The sequence below is a fragment of the Giraffa tippelskirchi genome, chromosome 2, assembly GCF_054371585.1.
Source record: "Giraffa tippelskirchi isolate mGirTip1 chromosome 2, T2T-mGirTip1v1.2.pri, whole genome shotgun sequence".
In the NCBI taxonomy this organism is placed as follows: Eukaryota; Metazoa; Chordata; class Mammalia; order Artiodactyla; family Giraffidae; genus Giraffa; species Giraffa tippelskirchi.
The window spans coordinates 186,436,215-186,451,988 of record NC_137276.1 but is presented as its reverse complement, the minus strand read 5'-3'; the positions used below and the strand labels follow the sequence as shown (position 1 = coordinate 186,451,988).

The window sequence follows — 15,774 nt, the reverse complement described above, 5'->3', positions numbered from 1 at the left end:
AGGCCTTGCTATTTCCTGTTCAGGAATTGAAGATAGTTAATTATTACACTGCCTATTTTCATACAGAATAATTAGAACTTGGTATAGAAGCTGCTACATAAACTATTTAATTGCTTGCACAGAATTTTAAAAAGAATTATGTTTGTTAACATAAGAAAGGCATAACATTTTCAAATTTAATACTTATTAATTAGCTATGTTTAAATAGAAACTTATACTAGTCTAAGCCATGAATACAAGGCTCCCTTCCTTTTAAATTTTCATTCATACTATTTTTATGAACAAGATATGGCAATGAGATGAAGGGATGCATTAAATAAGACAAAGCCAAATTTTATGACTTGGTTGGGGGAAGGAAAACACTAGAGCTTTCAAAATAAGACTTACAATGAATGTTTATGGAATTAGATTCAGGAGAGGCTGTTAAGTAACTGGATGCCTTTAACTCACCAAAGGGAAATAGTTTTATCCATCATGGTGAAAAACCAGCAGATCAAATGTATGTTCAAATCATTTATCACTCATGAATTTAATCAGAAAATTAGTGTGTACTGAGAATTCTGGCATCTAATTTATGTCTTAGTTTGGTGGATATGAAAGGAATTGGAGACTCTGGCATATGGAAAACAAGTATGGTTTCTGTTGAGGTTTGGGTTATACAAGATGTATAGCTGATGTCCTTGCCCTGTAAGCCATTTTTATCTCTTCGTATTTTTTCCTGCATTATTGAGCATGAGAACAAAAACATCTGTCTGAAAAATATACATTTCGGAAAAGTCTATGTAAGGCAAGTTCATCCAAGCATAGTGTGTTATTTGCTCCCAAGACATTTTTTCCACTTTGTTTTGATTATCTCTCCTAGCTTGCTGTCAGCTTCAGTGCTAGATTTTTGGTTGCTTTGTGCAAACCTTGGTGTGTGGGCCTGCATGTGTGTATGAGATGTGGCGGCATGTCAAGGTAAAGAGAAGAATGACTATACAGGATGATAAAGTAGTTTTTACTGAGGAGGTTCATCACACCAAATCCTAGGATTGTTCCACAGTAGCCAACACCCTCTCCAATAGAATCATGTCTAATTGAAGCCAGAAAATTTTCTTCCTGAGAATGCTCTGTCTCATTTTCACATGGCCCTAAGCCCTCCCACCATCCATCATAGTCACTAGTGCTTGGAGCCCATCAGTCCTTATGGTAAGAAACTCCATATACAGTGTGAATCAGAAATAGGTAGATTCTTCATTGCTAGCCTTTCTCCATTGTTAGAATTTTGCTTCTGTAGCTGCCTATGGTAAATCTCAGAAGTTTACCAAGAGCTGGGGAAGTACTTTGAGAATTACTGTTCTTTAGGGGCATTGGAACTTTGACTTTTTAAAAAATTTTGTACTGTTTCTATAAATGACTACTGGATGGACTTCCACCCTTATCAGGAGTTGGCAGAAATAAATGAATCATTCATTAATTGGTTTAATGGGCCATTGACTCTGAGCTCAAATGGCTATACCGTGACTTTTGCCAGAAAGAAGGAGTGGACACCAGGAATAGGCCAATAATTTAAACTTAAAAGAATAACGTCAAATTCCATAGCCAAGATGAGAGGGGACCTAAAATAGAGAAAAACACTACAAGGGTTTAAACCACACACATTAGGCCTGAATCATATTACTAGAGCTCTTCAGAAGGAGGCCTCTGCTGTCTTTGTACTTCTTTACTATGAATCTGTTATGGGACGATACTGTTAGTAAAACATAATTACCCACTTTTCCTCCTTTGTTTTCCTTCTTTTCTGCCTTCCAGAAATAATGCCATGGCTGCTCTTCTCTGGTTATGTTCCTGTTGTTTAAAGGAGAGTTACCTCCAGGATGCTGCCCTACTTGGATTCTCCATACAACACAAGGTCAGGCAAGCCTCAGGATGGCTTTGATTGCATTTCCTCAGTTTAACAACTTCTCTCTCCCTGAAGTATACATTATATACAATTGTGCAGTAGCACTTTTGAGCTTCTCCTATGTGCCTGACCTGAGGCTATGACATGAGGATATATTAGTGAAGAAGATACAGGGACTATTCACCCCCTTTCTAACCACTTAAAAATAGCTGGCATGCAGTAAAGTCAGCCTGTTCTAGGCATTCACACAGGGCCTTTCTTTCCTTCATTCTATCTTTACACTCCTGCAAACTCTTAGGTAGCACTAGGGGTAAAGAACCTGCCTGCTGATGCAGGAGACATAAGAGACACAGATTCAGTCCCTGGATTGGGAAGATCCCCTGAAGGAGGGCATGACAACCCACTCCAGTATTATTGCCTAGAGAATACCATAGACAGAGGAGCCTGCTGGGCTACAGTCCATAGGGTCTCAAAGAGTCTGACACGACTTAGGATTTTCTGAAGTGACTTAGCACACACATGCAAACTCTTAACCTCCCTGGCTCATTAAAGCCATGTTCTTTCCCCAACTTTCACTATCCCTGACTGGCACCCAAACTTTGTTTGCTAAAATACCCTTTTATCAAACTTCTTCTTTTGCCTTATCAATCTTTCACTGCAAAATCCCTTGATTGTGGCTTTACTGGTAATATCTACTGAGAGTAATTCACAGTAGTCTTCCCTGCAGAAGTGAGAAAATGATGAGTGAGTATTTATAGCTCAGAAGAAAGAAAAAGGAATAATATTCACAATTAGTATGTGTTAAATGCTATGAGAAGCACCTAACATATTATTTCATTTAATTTAGTAGCTAAATATATGAAATATACTATGCCAAGTGAAAGAAGTGTAAATAAAAGAAAGGGGTAACATAACTGAGAGAGTTAGTTACTCTACCTGAGTACTGAGGGGGTGGTTAGATGCTTTTTGTATGAGTTAAGTGTTGACTTGTGACAAACAAAGATGATGCTCTTCAGCTACTGGGTAGCCATAGCATGTCAGCTTGTCTTCTGCCTTCTTCTCTTGCTGTTCTTCAGTTCATTCTACACTTGGCAACCAGAGAGAATGAAATCTCAGTGATTTCTCATCACACTGAAATGCTCAAACTCTTTCAGTGGTGAACAGAGATGTAGATCTGATCTATCCTTCCAAATTCAGTTCTGGCTGTCATCACTCTTTCACGCCTTTCACCCCAACCACTCTGGCCTTCTGAGTTCTCAAAAATACCAGGTACATTCCTCTAGGAGACTTTTTAATTTCTCTGTCCAGCATGTACTTCCCACCCTCTCTTTAAGAATGGTTGCACTCTTGGGCTACAGCTTGTACATCATGATGATTCCTAGATCGGATACATTTCAAACAAGCCTGTTCATCACCTACAAGAAATTCTTATCTGACAACCTGGCCTCATAAGCAGTTTCATTTCATATAGCCTTATTTGTTACGTTGACGCATGTTTTGCCTCAGAAACTTTAGCCAGTGAAAATGCTTCATTTACTTAGGGCGTGGGTTTGTTTATGGTTGTGGATATAAGTTTTGGTTTTTAGATTATCTTTGAATATTTAGACCTGAAAGTCCTTGCTCATATCACCAGTGTTGTGCACGTAACTGGCTATGGACTTTGAAGTTCTGATCTCTGGCTACTGTTGCTGTATTTTGTGAAATTATTAGCTGTTATCAATTAAAGATACAATTAATCACATTTACTGTAAGTGAAATTAATACTAGGCTACCACCTGTCTGCTTTTCCTAGCTAACTTGGATTTTAAGGATCATTTGACTGTTGGGAAACTCTTAAGCTCTCCAGAAGGACTTGATTTAGTTCTGCTTGTTTTTCATATGTTGTGTACTATTTCTTTACCAAATTTTCTTGAAAATCCCAGTGGATGTTATTTGATAAATGTACTTCTTTGGATAGAGGTTGGAGAGTAATGATATAATTAACAAAGCAGGTGATTTTAGCAGAATAGGCAACTGTCAGTGAGACAAATTTGATGGATAAAATGAGTAGTTATTTGGTGACTCTTGTGGGGTTGGATTATTCAGGGCTGTTCTCTGGGACTCAGTGATGGTGAGAGCAGCTGGGCTGACCTAGGTGATCAAACAGAAACAGAAAATCATCCAGGTTAGTTGGGGGATATAGAACTGCATGAGTCAAAGCATAGAATCCATTAGTTCAGTTCAGTTTAGTCGCTCAGTCATGTCCGACTCTTTGCAACTCCATGGACTGCAGCACGCCAGGCCTCTCTGTCCATGACCAGTTCCGGGAGTCTACCCAAACTCATGTCCACTGAGTCGATGATGCCATCCAACCATCTCATCCTCTGTCATCCCCTATTCAGCCTGCCCTCAATATTTCCCAGGATCAAGGTCTTTTCAAATGAGTCAGCTCTTCGCATCAGGTGGACAAAGTATTGGAGTTTCAGCTTCAACATCAGTCCTTCCAATGAACACCGCAGACTGATCTCCTTTAGGATGGACTGGTTGGATCTCCTTGCAGTCCAAGGGACTCTCAAGAGTCTTCTCCAACACCACAGTTCAAAAGCATCAATTTTTTGGCACTCAGCTTTCTTTACAATCAAACTCTCACATCCATACATGACTAGTGTAAAAACCATAGCCTTGACTAGACGGACCTTTGTTGGCAAAGTAATGCCTCTGCTTTTTAATATGCTGTCTAAGTTGGTCACAACTTTTCTCCCAAGGAGTAAGCATCTTTTAATTTCATGGCTGCAGTCACCATCTGCAGAGATTTCAGAGCCCAAAAAAATAAAGTCTGCAATTGTTTCCACTGTTTCCCCATCTATTTGCCATGAAATGATGGGACCAGATGCCATGATCTTTGTTTTCTGAATGTTGAGCCTTAAGAAACTTTCTCACTTTCCTCTTTGACTTTCATCAAGAGGCTCTTTAGTTCTTCACTTTCTGCCATGAGGGTGGTATCATCTGCATATCTTAGATTATTGATATTTCTCATGGCAATCTTGATTCCAGCTTGTGCTTCATCCAGCCCAGTGTTTCTCATGATGTACTCTGCATAAAAGTTAAATAAGCAGGGTGACAATATACAGCCTTGACGTACTCCTTTTACTATTTGGAACCAGTCTGTTATTCCATGTCCAGTAATAACTGTTGCTTCTTGTCCTGCATACAGATTTATCAGGAGGCAGGTCAGGTGGTCTAGTATTCCCATCTCTTTAAAAATTTTCCAGTTTGTTGTGATCCACACAGTCAAAGGCTTTGGCATAGTCAATAAAGCAGAAATAGATGCTTTTCTGGAACTCTCTTGCTTTTTTGATGATCCAACAGATGCTGGCAATTTGATCTCTGGTTCCTCTGCCTTTTCTAAATCCTGCTTGAACATTTGGAAGTTCACGTATTGCTGAAACCTGGCTTGGAGAATTTCGAGCATTACTTCGCTAGAGTGTGAAATGAGTGCAATTGTGCAGTAGTTTTTGCATTCTTTGGCATTGCCTTTCTTTGGGGTTACAATGAAAACTGACCTCTTCCAGTCCTGTGGCCACTGCTGAGTTTTCCAAATTTGCTGGCATACTGAGTGCAACACTTTCACAGTGTCATCTTTCAGGATTTGAAATAGCTCAGCTGGAATTCCATCACCTCCACCAGCTTTGTTCGTAGTGATGCTTTCTAAGGCCCACTTGACTTCACATTCTAGGATGTCTGGCTCTAGGTGAGTGATCACACCATCATGATTATCTGGGTCATGAAGATCTTTTTTGTACAGTTCTTCTGTGTATTCTTGCCACCTCTTCTTAATATCTTCTGCTTCTGTTAGGTCCATACCATTTCTGTCCTTTATTGAGCCCATCTTTGCATGAAATCTTCCCTTGGTATCTCTAATTTTCTTGAAGAGATCTCTTGTCTTTCCCATTCTATTTTTTTCCTCTATTTCTTTGCACTGATCACTGAGGAAGGCTTTCTTATCTCTCCTTGCTGTTCTTTGGAACTCTGCATTCAAATGGGTATATCTTTCCTTTTCTCCTTTGCTTTTCGCTTCCCGTCTTTTCACAGCTATTTGTAAGGACTCCTCAGACAGCCATTTTGCTTTTTGCATTTCTTTTTCTAGGGGATAGTCTTGATCCCTGTCTCCTGTACAATGTCATGAACCTCTGTCCATAGTTCATCAGGCACTCTGTCTATCAGATCTAGCCCCTTAAATCTATTTCTCACTTCCACTGTATAATCAAAGGGATTTGATTTAGGTCATACCTGAATGATCTTGTGGTTTTACCTTCTTTCTTCAATTTAAGTCTGACTTTGGCAATAAGGTGTTCATGATCTGAGCCATAGTCAGCTCCTGGTGTTGTTTCTGCTGACTGTATAGAGTTTCTCCATTTGGCTGCAAAGAATATAATCAATCTGATTTCGGTGTGGGCCATCTGATGATGTCCATGTGTAGAGTCTTCTCTTGTGTTTTTTGGAAGAGAGCATTTGCTATGACCAGTGTGTTCTCTTGGCAGATCTCTATTAGCCTTTGCCCTGCTTCATTCTGTACTCCAAGGCCAAATTTGCCTGTTACTCCAGGTGTATCTTGATTTCCTACTTTTGCATTCCAGTCCTCTAGAATGAAAAGGAAATTTTTTGTGTGTGTTAGTTTTAAAAGGTCTTCTAGGTCTTCATAGAACTGTTCAACATCAGCTTCTTCAGCATTACTGGTTGGGGCATAGAATCCATCATCCTTCAGTATAAGCTCTCACCCTTCTGTCCTGCTCCTTTGTCCTAATAAGATATTAAAAGCAACCATAAAAAAAAAAAAAAACCCATAAACCCATCAAAGGAAGAAGATGTTTTTTAAGAATACAGGGCTTTTTTGTTTGTTTGTGGAGGTAGGGGGATTGGGGTAACTGGGGGGTGGAGCAAGAGGAGAGTGGTATTCTTTTGTAAGGCATTATAAAATAAGACCCCTCTTACCAAAATAGTGTGCAGTGATATGTTCTAATAAGATCAGAAAAAGTCTTTATCTTATAATCAGAGAAGAAATATTTGAGCCCGTTTTGCAGCATTTAAAAAAATATCACATTGTATTTAAAGGAAATACCAAGAGCAACAGTCTTCACTGGGTAATTCTGGATAAGGAAGTTGGACTAATGGAAAATGCTAATACTGTGACATGCACGCGTGCTAAGTCATTTCAGTTGTATCCGACTCTCTGCAACTCTATGGACTGTAGCCTGCCAGGTTCCTTTGTCTATGGGATTCTCTAAGCAAGTATACTGGAGTGGGTTTCCATTTCCTTCTCCTAGGGATCTTCCCAACACAGGGATAGAACCCGTATCTCTTAGGTCTACGGCATTGTCCAGGGGTGTTCTTTACCACTAGTGCCACCTGGGAAGCCCCATACAGACTGTGGCATAGATTATGAAATAGACTGGGAAGTGCATTGAAGGAGCAAAGAAAAACTACTATCACGTAGATCAAAAATGAGCCTAAGTAGAAAGGAAATTGCCAAAAATACTGTCTGGTAAGACTAGATCTGAGGAAAATAAAGTCATTGTGACTTGATTTCATGTCTCATAATGCTCAGCTCTGCCTTCATATATTTTATTTGCCGAGAAACCTCTTCTACATTGATGCAAATGGTAGTAGAATCCGCTTGCACAAATGTACACTCTTTCAATAAGACACCTCAGTGTTGACTCACCACACATCTTGAAAGCATACAAATAGAGCATGCCATGGGAGGGAAGGATTGTATTTTGAATGCATGGTAGACCATTTAAGCACAGCATTTGCCAGAAATCAACAATCTGGATTTTCTGTTTCCATCTGATTTATGAATGGCAAACCAAGATCAAGAAAGGAAAGAGCTGAGAAAGGAATTCATGTGAAATACTGATAAATACAAATCACATGGAACCTTTGTTCTTTGGTCAGCTGTGTCACAATAAAATGAACTATCATATCATCTCAAATAAGATGTCATGGATTACTACCCTTTTGTGATAATAAAAATATCAGGGAAATTGAACATGTATTCTTGGAATGAAATCAGCCTTCTGAATCAGACTTTTCATGGAAAATGTCTAGTGTATATTCTTCATAGGAGTCACCATACCGACTATATGAGGGATGAACATGCAGCTTGACAATGACTGAACATGGGTGACTTATATGGTTATAACTCAAAGTAGCAGGGGCAGTACAGCGGGTACTTATCAGAAAACATCCATTTTCAAAAATTGAATTTGGTTTTTCTTTGGACCATTTGCTGCCTGAATTGGCTTCTATCACATGCTTTACTCTTCTCTGGAAGACACGTGCACTTTGTATATAGTTTTCCAAATAATTTTAATCATTAAAATAAATGTGTCAGAGAGCTTTTACATCTAATGCCCCTCTATCTGACTTCAGCTTATTTTTTTTTAAAGTAGCTTTTTTTGCTAAAGCCTTAGCTTTGTGTTATGAAATCATGGCTCCCATAAAATATAAGTTTATGAAGGAATCTTAGAAATTATCAAGTCTAACAGTTCTTAAGTTTAGCTTGCTAAAAATCATATATGTCAAATCAACTGAATCATACTCTGAGGATGGACCAAAGCCAGTTAGTTTAAACCATTTCTCAAGGTGATTTTGATACAAGCAGTGAAAATCATTGACTAGTCTCTGGAGAGATATTTCTGTTCTATAGGAATTCAAACAACCTAGTCAAGGTCATAAAGTTGGTTTGGACACGTAAGAACTAAAATTCAAAACTTTGGACACCCAGGTCAGTGAGAGTGTTCCTTCTAATGCATCAACAAATTAGAAAAGTTAAAATATAAACTTTTCCTCACTATGAATGTACTAAATCCCAGTGACTTTTACCCTTCAAAGTGATAGTTTTATGTTATGTGAACTATACCTAATAAAAATAATATTAAAAGTACTAATTTTATTTAATCTGTATATAGGCAAGTTAATTCATTTTCTAAATATCACCTAGAAAGGGAACACATATTATGTCTGGCTAGTACCTTGAGATGAATCATTTAAGCTATTCAGTCAGCTTTCTTGTCTGTAAGATGGGAGAATGAAAGTGAAAATCTCTTTGTTGTCAAATTAATAAAGCTTTGAAAGAGGATAAGACTCTTGAGAGTCCCTTGGACTGCAAGGAGATCCAACCAGTCCATCCTAAAGGAGATCAGTCCTGGGTGTTCTTTGGAAGGACTGATGTTGAAGCTGAAACTCCAATACTTTGGCCACCTGATGCGAAGAGCTGACTCATTTGGAAAGACCCTGATGCTGGTAAAGATTGAGGGCAGGAGGAGAAGGGGATGACAGAGGATGAGATGGTTGGATGGCATCACTGACTCAATGGACATGGGTTTGGGTGGACTCCGGGAGTTGGTGATGGACAGGGAGGCCTGGCATGCTGCGGTTTATGGGGTCGCAAAGAGTCGGACACGACTGAGCTGAACTGAACTGAACTGAACTGAGTACATTGAGATGGATCATTTAAGCTATTCAGTCAGCTTTTTTGTCTGTAAGGTGGGAGAATGAAAGTGAAAATATCTTTGTAGTCGAATTAATGTAAAGCTTTTAAAGAGGATATATGTAGTGTGCTTGGTACATAGTAGATGGTTACTGCTAGTTTTGCTTGAGGTTGTATAGCCTGTTAAGTACTTTCTTTTGTCTCTTTATCTTGCCTACTACATAGTAGGTGATTAATAATTTATTTACTGACTCACTGATTGATAGATACCTATAGAGACTAGCACAACCTTTTATTGGTGGAAAAAAAATTCCTTGAAACCTCCATTTGAGGCAGAGCTCAGTGAATTCCATTTACTCCCTATGTGAATGTTCTGTTTTCCTGAATCTGATTAGGTTACAAATTGTAAAGGCAGGGCTCGTTTTGGGGGTAATTACAGCATTAAAAACACCCAGAAGGCTATTACACACTGGCCATATCCAATGCATATAATAAATAATTAATTGGACAAATAAATAAATAAAAATTACAGCTCATAAAAGCTCTTCATTAACTTGCCCAGTACTAGTCTGGCTCTTGCAATTAATTTTAAACTCTCTTGTTTCTCCTTTATTAAGTAAGCTGGAATGAAATAGAAATTATATAATTGTTTTTGCTTTCTCATTTAGAGAAATACTCATGCAGGCTCAGTTCTCAGAGCACACAGAAAATGAAACTAGATGATCCCCATGTGATACACAAATAACTTCCTTATTCCAGTGAAATTATCTATCCCTGTGCAGGAGATATGATTCCTATAGATTTAGAAAAACAAAAATACTGTTTTGTCATTACAAATCATTCTAGGGGGATAATTAGAACTCACCCCTCTTTTATAACCACTGTTTTGTGAAGCTTCTTTGACATTAAACCCATTTCTTCTCTTTTAGTGGGGAAAAATGCACATGGGTACACTTCCATGTCCTGATGATGACTTGTATCCTCCATGCCCAAATTTCTGGTGTGACAGTCAAAGGATACAATACAAAGCTCCAGAAAAGAAGTTTGCCAGTATGGCTTCCATGGAAAGTATTGAGTGAATGAATCTGTCTGCTCTGTGAAAGCCAGATGATGTACTATTTCAAAAAATGGACATGATGTGGTATTGTTTTGTGGGATTTTGTAGATCTTAAGGAAGTGTGGCAGTGGAAGTGAGCAGCGTGCACGAGAGAGTACTCTTTTCACTCAGTTCAGTCAGTTTAGTCACTCAGTTGTGTCTGGCTCTTTGCGACCCCATGGACTGCAGCATGCCAGGCCTCCCTGTCCATAATAAACTCCCAGAGTTTACTCAAACTCATGTCCATTGAGTTGGTAATGCCATCCAGCCATCTCATCCTCTGTCGTCCCCTTCTCCTCCCACCTTCAATCTTTCCCAGCATTAGCGTCTTTTCAAATGAATCAGCTCTTTGCATCAGGTGGCCAAAGTATTGGAATTTCAGCTTCATCAGTCCTTCCAATGAATATTCAGGGCTGATTTCCTTTAGGATGGACTGGTTGGATCTCCTTGCAGTCCAAGGGATTTTCAAGAGTCTTCACCAACACCATATTTCAAAAGCATCAATTCTTTGGTGCTCAGCTTTCTTTATAGTCTAACTCTCATATCCATACATGACTACTGCAAAAACCATAGCTTTGACTAGACAGACCTTTGTTGGCAAAGTAATGCCTCTGCTTTTTAATATGCTATCTAGGTTGGTCATAACTTTTCTCCCAAGGAGCAAGTGTCTTTTAATTTCATGGCTGCAGTCACCATCTGCAGTGATTTTGGAGCCCCCCAAAATAAAGTCTGGCACTGTTTCCACTGTTTCTCCATTTGCCATGAAATGATGGGATCAGATGCCATGATCTTTGTTTTCTGAATGTTGAGCTTTAAGCCAACTTTTTCACTCTCCTCTTTCACTTTCATCAGGAGGCTCTTTAGTTCTTCTTCACTTTCTGCCATAAGGGTGGTGTCATCTGCATAGCTGAGGTATTCTTCTCACTACTGATTTTATAAACTCTCCCACAGGAAGTTGTGGGTACTCAGGCAGAGGACACATTCTATTCCAATGGCTTCATGGATAGATCACTGATTATCTGTGCAGAAATACCTCTTTCAAGCTCATTGTTTTGGGTTCTAAGAGCTTCAAATGCAATTCAATTATTATTTTTTGAATCCAAAAATCAGTAGTTGAATAATGTCCCACATAATTCATTTGAAGGGATGTTAACTTGATTAAAATGAATCACCCAGGCTTATTTAATGGCCTCCCATGTAATTTCACTGAATTGGCAGTGTGGCATAGTGCAGAGAGAATTGGACTAAAGTGAAGATGGCTATTCAAGGCTGGAATCTTCCCCAGTAAGCTGTGTGTGATGTTTAACTCTTTGTGTCAGCTATACAGAGTGCCAGACATTTGGTCAAAGATTATTCTGGGTGGTCTGTGAGGGTGTTTCTGGAAAAGATTAACTTTTGAATGGGTAGACCGAGCAAAGCAGATTGTCCTCCCTATTTTGGGTGGACTCCATCCACTCACTTCAAGGCCTGAATAGAACAAAAAGCTGGCCACACTTCAAATTGGAGAGAAATTCCTCCAGCCTGCACAGGATCTGGGACATAGTTTTAAACTTGAACAGAAATACTGGCTCTTCCTAGGGCTAGAGCATACCAGTGTTCAGACAAAAAATGTACCATTGGCTCTCCCAGGTCTCAAGCTTGCTGACTGCAGATCTTGAGACATCAGTTTCCATAATCATGTAAACTGAGTTCTTATATTAATAATAAATATTCCCCCATATAAACATATGTATCTATACACACATATTCACACACAGTTGTCCTTGAACAAAAAAAGGTTCACTCGAGTCCACTTATATGTAATTTTATTTTTCCAGTAAATACATACTGCAGTACTACATGATCTGTGGTTGGTTGAATCCACAGATGTGATACAGGGAGGGGTGATTATAAAGTTATGCATGGATTTCCAACTTCGTGGAGGGTCATTGTCCCTAATCCCTGCATTGTTCAACTCTGTATATATATGTGTGCTGCTGCTGCTGCTGCTGCTAAGTTGCTCAGTTGTGTCCGACTCTGTGCGACCCATAGACGGCAGCCCACCAGGCTCCCCCATCCCTGGGAGTCTCCAGGCAAAAATACTGGAGTGGGTTGCCATTTCCTTTTCCAATTCATGAAAGTGAAAAGTGAAAGTGAAGTCACTCAGTCGTGTCTGACTCCTGGCGATCCCATGGACTGCAGCCTACTAGGCTCCTCCATCCATGGGATTTTCCAGGCAAGAGTTGCCATTGCCTTCTCTGATATATATGTGTATGTGTTTGTATATAATACTTATATGTGTGTATATGTAATGTGTGTGTGTATATCCTATTGGTTTTGTCCTCTGGAGAACCGTAATAACTGTGACCTTGAGAAAATAAACACAGCTTTTCAAACCCTACATTTCTTTATCTGTGTAGTGAAAGAATTGGACAATATAAGGCCATTGTAGTTCCAAAGTACAATATGGCTCTTAAATTTATATGACAATTCTGGGCTCCCTAAGAAGAGAATTTTTGTCTTGTTACCCCTGGAAGTATATAGAATATATTTGTTTCATTTCATCTCTTCATTTGTCGGAGGCCTTTAAAATATTCCTCTCTCTCCCTTCTTGATGTTCTGTTCTAACTTAGGCTGCTCTGTGGGCAGAACAACAGTGGCAGTTGGGGAACCATAGCTGACTATACTCACTCTCTCCCTAATCTGCTAAAAGAGTGGCATTTTCTCGGATAGAATGGCTAACGATATGTTAATTATGTTTGAAAAACAAGTTTATACAAAGATTTGGTGCTCAGTGAGGGTACCACCATGCCAGAGTAGGTGGATTTTCTGGTATTACTAGCATGACTGTGCACATAATCTCTCCCTGGTGGGGACTGCCCTGCCAGCCCGACGCTGTGTCTCCTTATGGTTGGCAGTGGTAGAGTGCGGTGGAACAGTTAGTTCCTTGGTTATCCTCCAAGGTGAGCAAGGTCAGTTTTAAACAGCTTTGCTGTCAATCAGCCTCATATTTTATTCCAGGTTCCTGACCTCACAAATCTTAAGGCTGGCACTGAAGTCAATGAATCCTCTGCAGCCTGATTCCCCACAGTGACTTCTCTCTTGTGACCAACTGTGTCTCATCATGGTTCTGCCAGCCCACACAGGTTTTCAGAGAGCAGAACTTCAATTAGTCAGTGCAGCCATAATTCAACTGTAATACAGTATTTGCTTTCACCAAGCATCCTTTTTCATAGTCCCAAATTGAGCACCAAATGGAAGGAAAACTGCCCTTGAAAGTTTGGCCTATTGTATTAAATCACAGAGCTGACTTAAAGTTTCATTAAATGATTGTCATAGGAGAGGGTGAGATTACACAGTCATTTGCTTATTAGCATTTCATTTAAAACATTACCATATCAAATTGACATAATTCTTCTCAGAGTATAAATATTTAAATTTTCACAAATCCCATTATGTTCCTTGCCCCCACTTTATTCTTCATACAGGAAAAAAAAAATGAACATGAATCACAGAAATGTCTGTTAATCTCACTTAAGGCAAGGAGGAGTCTGAAGAGGAATATTTCCTTCTTAGGACAACAGATGTCTTAAGAAAAAAATATTTCCAAAACTAAACTTCTATACTGGCTCCTGTCGTTACAGGGACATTTCTAACTAAAATTCTATTTGGCATTTAATTTCAAGCAAATGAGCTAAATAGTGATGTCATTTGCAGATAGATACCTGTTTATGTGTAATGGGTTACCTGAAGACATTTACTATTGGGACAGAACCCTTTTGGGGTATGCGTAGTTGATCCTAGTCTACTCCTGACATGTCATTAACTTCTCCAGTTTACCAGCAGGAAGATCGATACTCCATGTGGACAATCCTCGGAAAGAAATGAACAACTCTAGTTTACACTTCTGCTTCTGAGACCATGTACCAGCAGAACATTAAGGAACCTGCCTATATGGTTAGGACATTGTATAGACCAGCTCAGAAAGACTGACAATTCAAGTTCTCTTAAGTTAGTTAGTGCCCTGAGATTGTACTAGAAGGACAAGAGTGAGCAATTTGTTTGCCCATTTCTTGATTTGCCTCATGTGGCCATTCTCTCATGGTTGATACCTGCTGAGCAGAAACTAAAAGTTGAAGATTTGTGAAGAAAATTCTTTATAACCTGTGAAGCATTTTACAAAATCCTGAGTAGATGAGTCATGTGGCATTCCACGTCTAATGTTACGAGGTTTATTTTTTCCCTGTTTCCATTTTGCATGCAGCTGTATAATAAATAGAACTGAGCTCTGTGGCAGCCCATGGAACAATTACAAATATAGCAACACTTGTCTTTGGTCTCTCTGGTAGAAAAAAAAAAGGAGAGGTGTGGTTATTGTGCCATATTAAAATTTAATTGTGCACCAATAGGCCAGGAGAGAATTGCCAACATCTGTGAATAGGGCTTTCCCTGAAGGTGTGATCAACCTTGCTATGAATCCACTGAAGAATCCACTACTTTTAGTACAAGACAAAAACTCAGAGGGGCCACCCTAGGTGGGCTTCAGGATTTGAATCTGTCTTTTTGGGTCTAGATCATAAATATATCATATATATATATATATATATATATACACATACATGTATATATATATATATATATAGAGAGAGAGAGTATGAAAAATTATAGATGTGTCATATATCTATGTTTACTATGTGGAAGCCTTATTTACCTCCAAATTTTCCCCAAATGCCTGAAATGTTCTTTGAAACTCAGTTCTTATGTCAATTGCCTATGATGATTTCTTTACCATAGCCTTCTGAATAAAACCCAGAGTGTTAATTGCACCTCAAACCCTTCCTATTGAGGCTGCAGACTGCCTCCTTAATCATCTCTTCTCTTATCTCTGGCTCTATCACATTATTTTCTAGTTACATTGAACTTTTTTTTTTAAACCTTGGTAATTGCATTTTCTCAAGTCTCCTTGGACTTGGATTTGGTATTCCGACACCCTGTAAAGCCTTTTCACATATTAGCTTGGCCAACTCCTATGGGTTTTCTTGAATTCAGTTGTTCCTTGGAGGGGACTTCTTTAACTTTCTATTATCACTCAAAACCCATCAGAGATTTTTGTTCCTCCTATATGTCCCTTGTCCATTTAACTCTCATCACTACATTGTAAACTCCATCTGGGTAGGAATTATATCTTTTATTTTTCAAACTATAATGCTTAGCTGTGCCTGGCACAAAAAAGACTCAATCAGTGTTTGTCAAATGAATAAATGAAGGAAACTAGGAACCAAGATGTAAGGGACCTAGGGAAAGTGCCTTCAAATGTGTCTGATCCTTTGGAAGTGGAGCAGGTAT

The 15,774-nt window shown here is 39.0% G+C and overlaps 1 long non-coding RNA gene across 1 annotated transcript in view; it reads left to right on the top strand.

The window, feature by feature from the left end:
* The window catches only part of LOC145539484 (uncharacterized), a 31,997-nt gene that overhangs the window by 474 nt on the left and 15,749 nt on the right, over nt 1–15,774 (top strand). Inside the window, exon 2 of the long non-coding RNA XR_014077860.1 lies at nt 1,792–1,891. This is a non-coding gene — a long non-coding RNA (uncharacterized LOC145539484). The remainder of the gene's footprint in view (nt 1–1,791; nt 1,892–15,774) is intronic.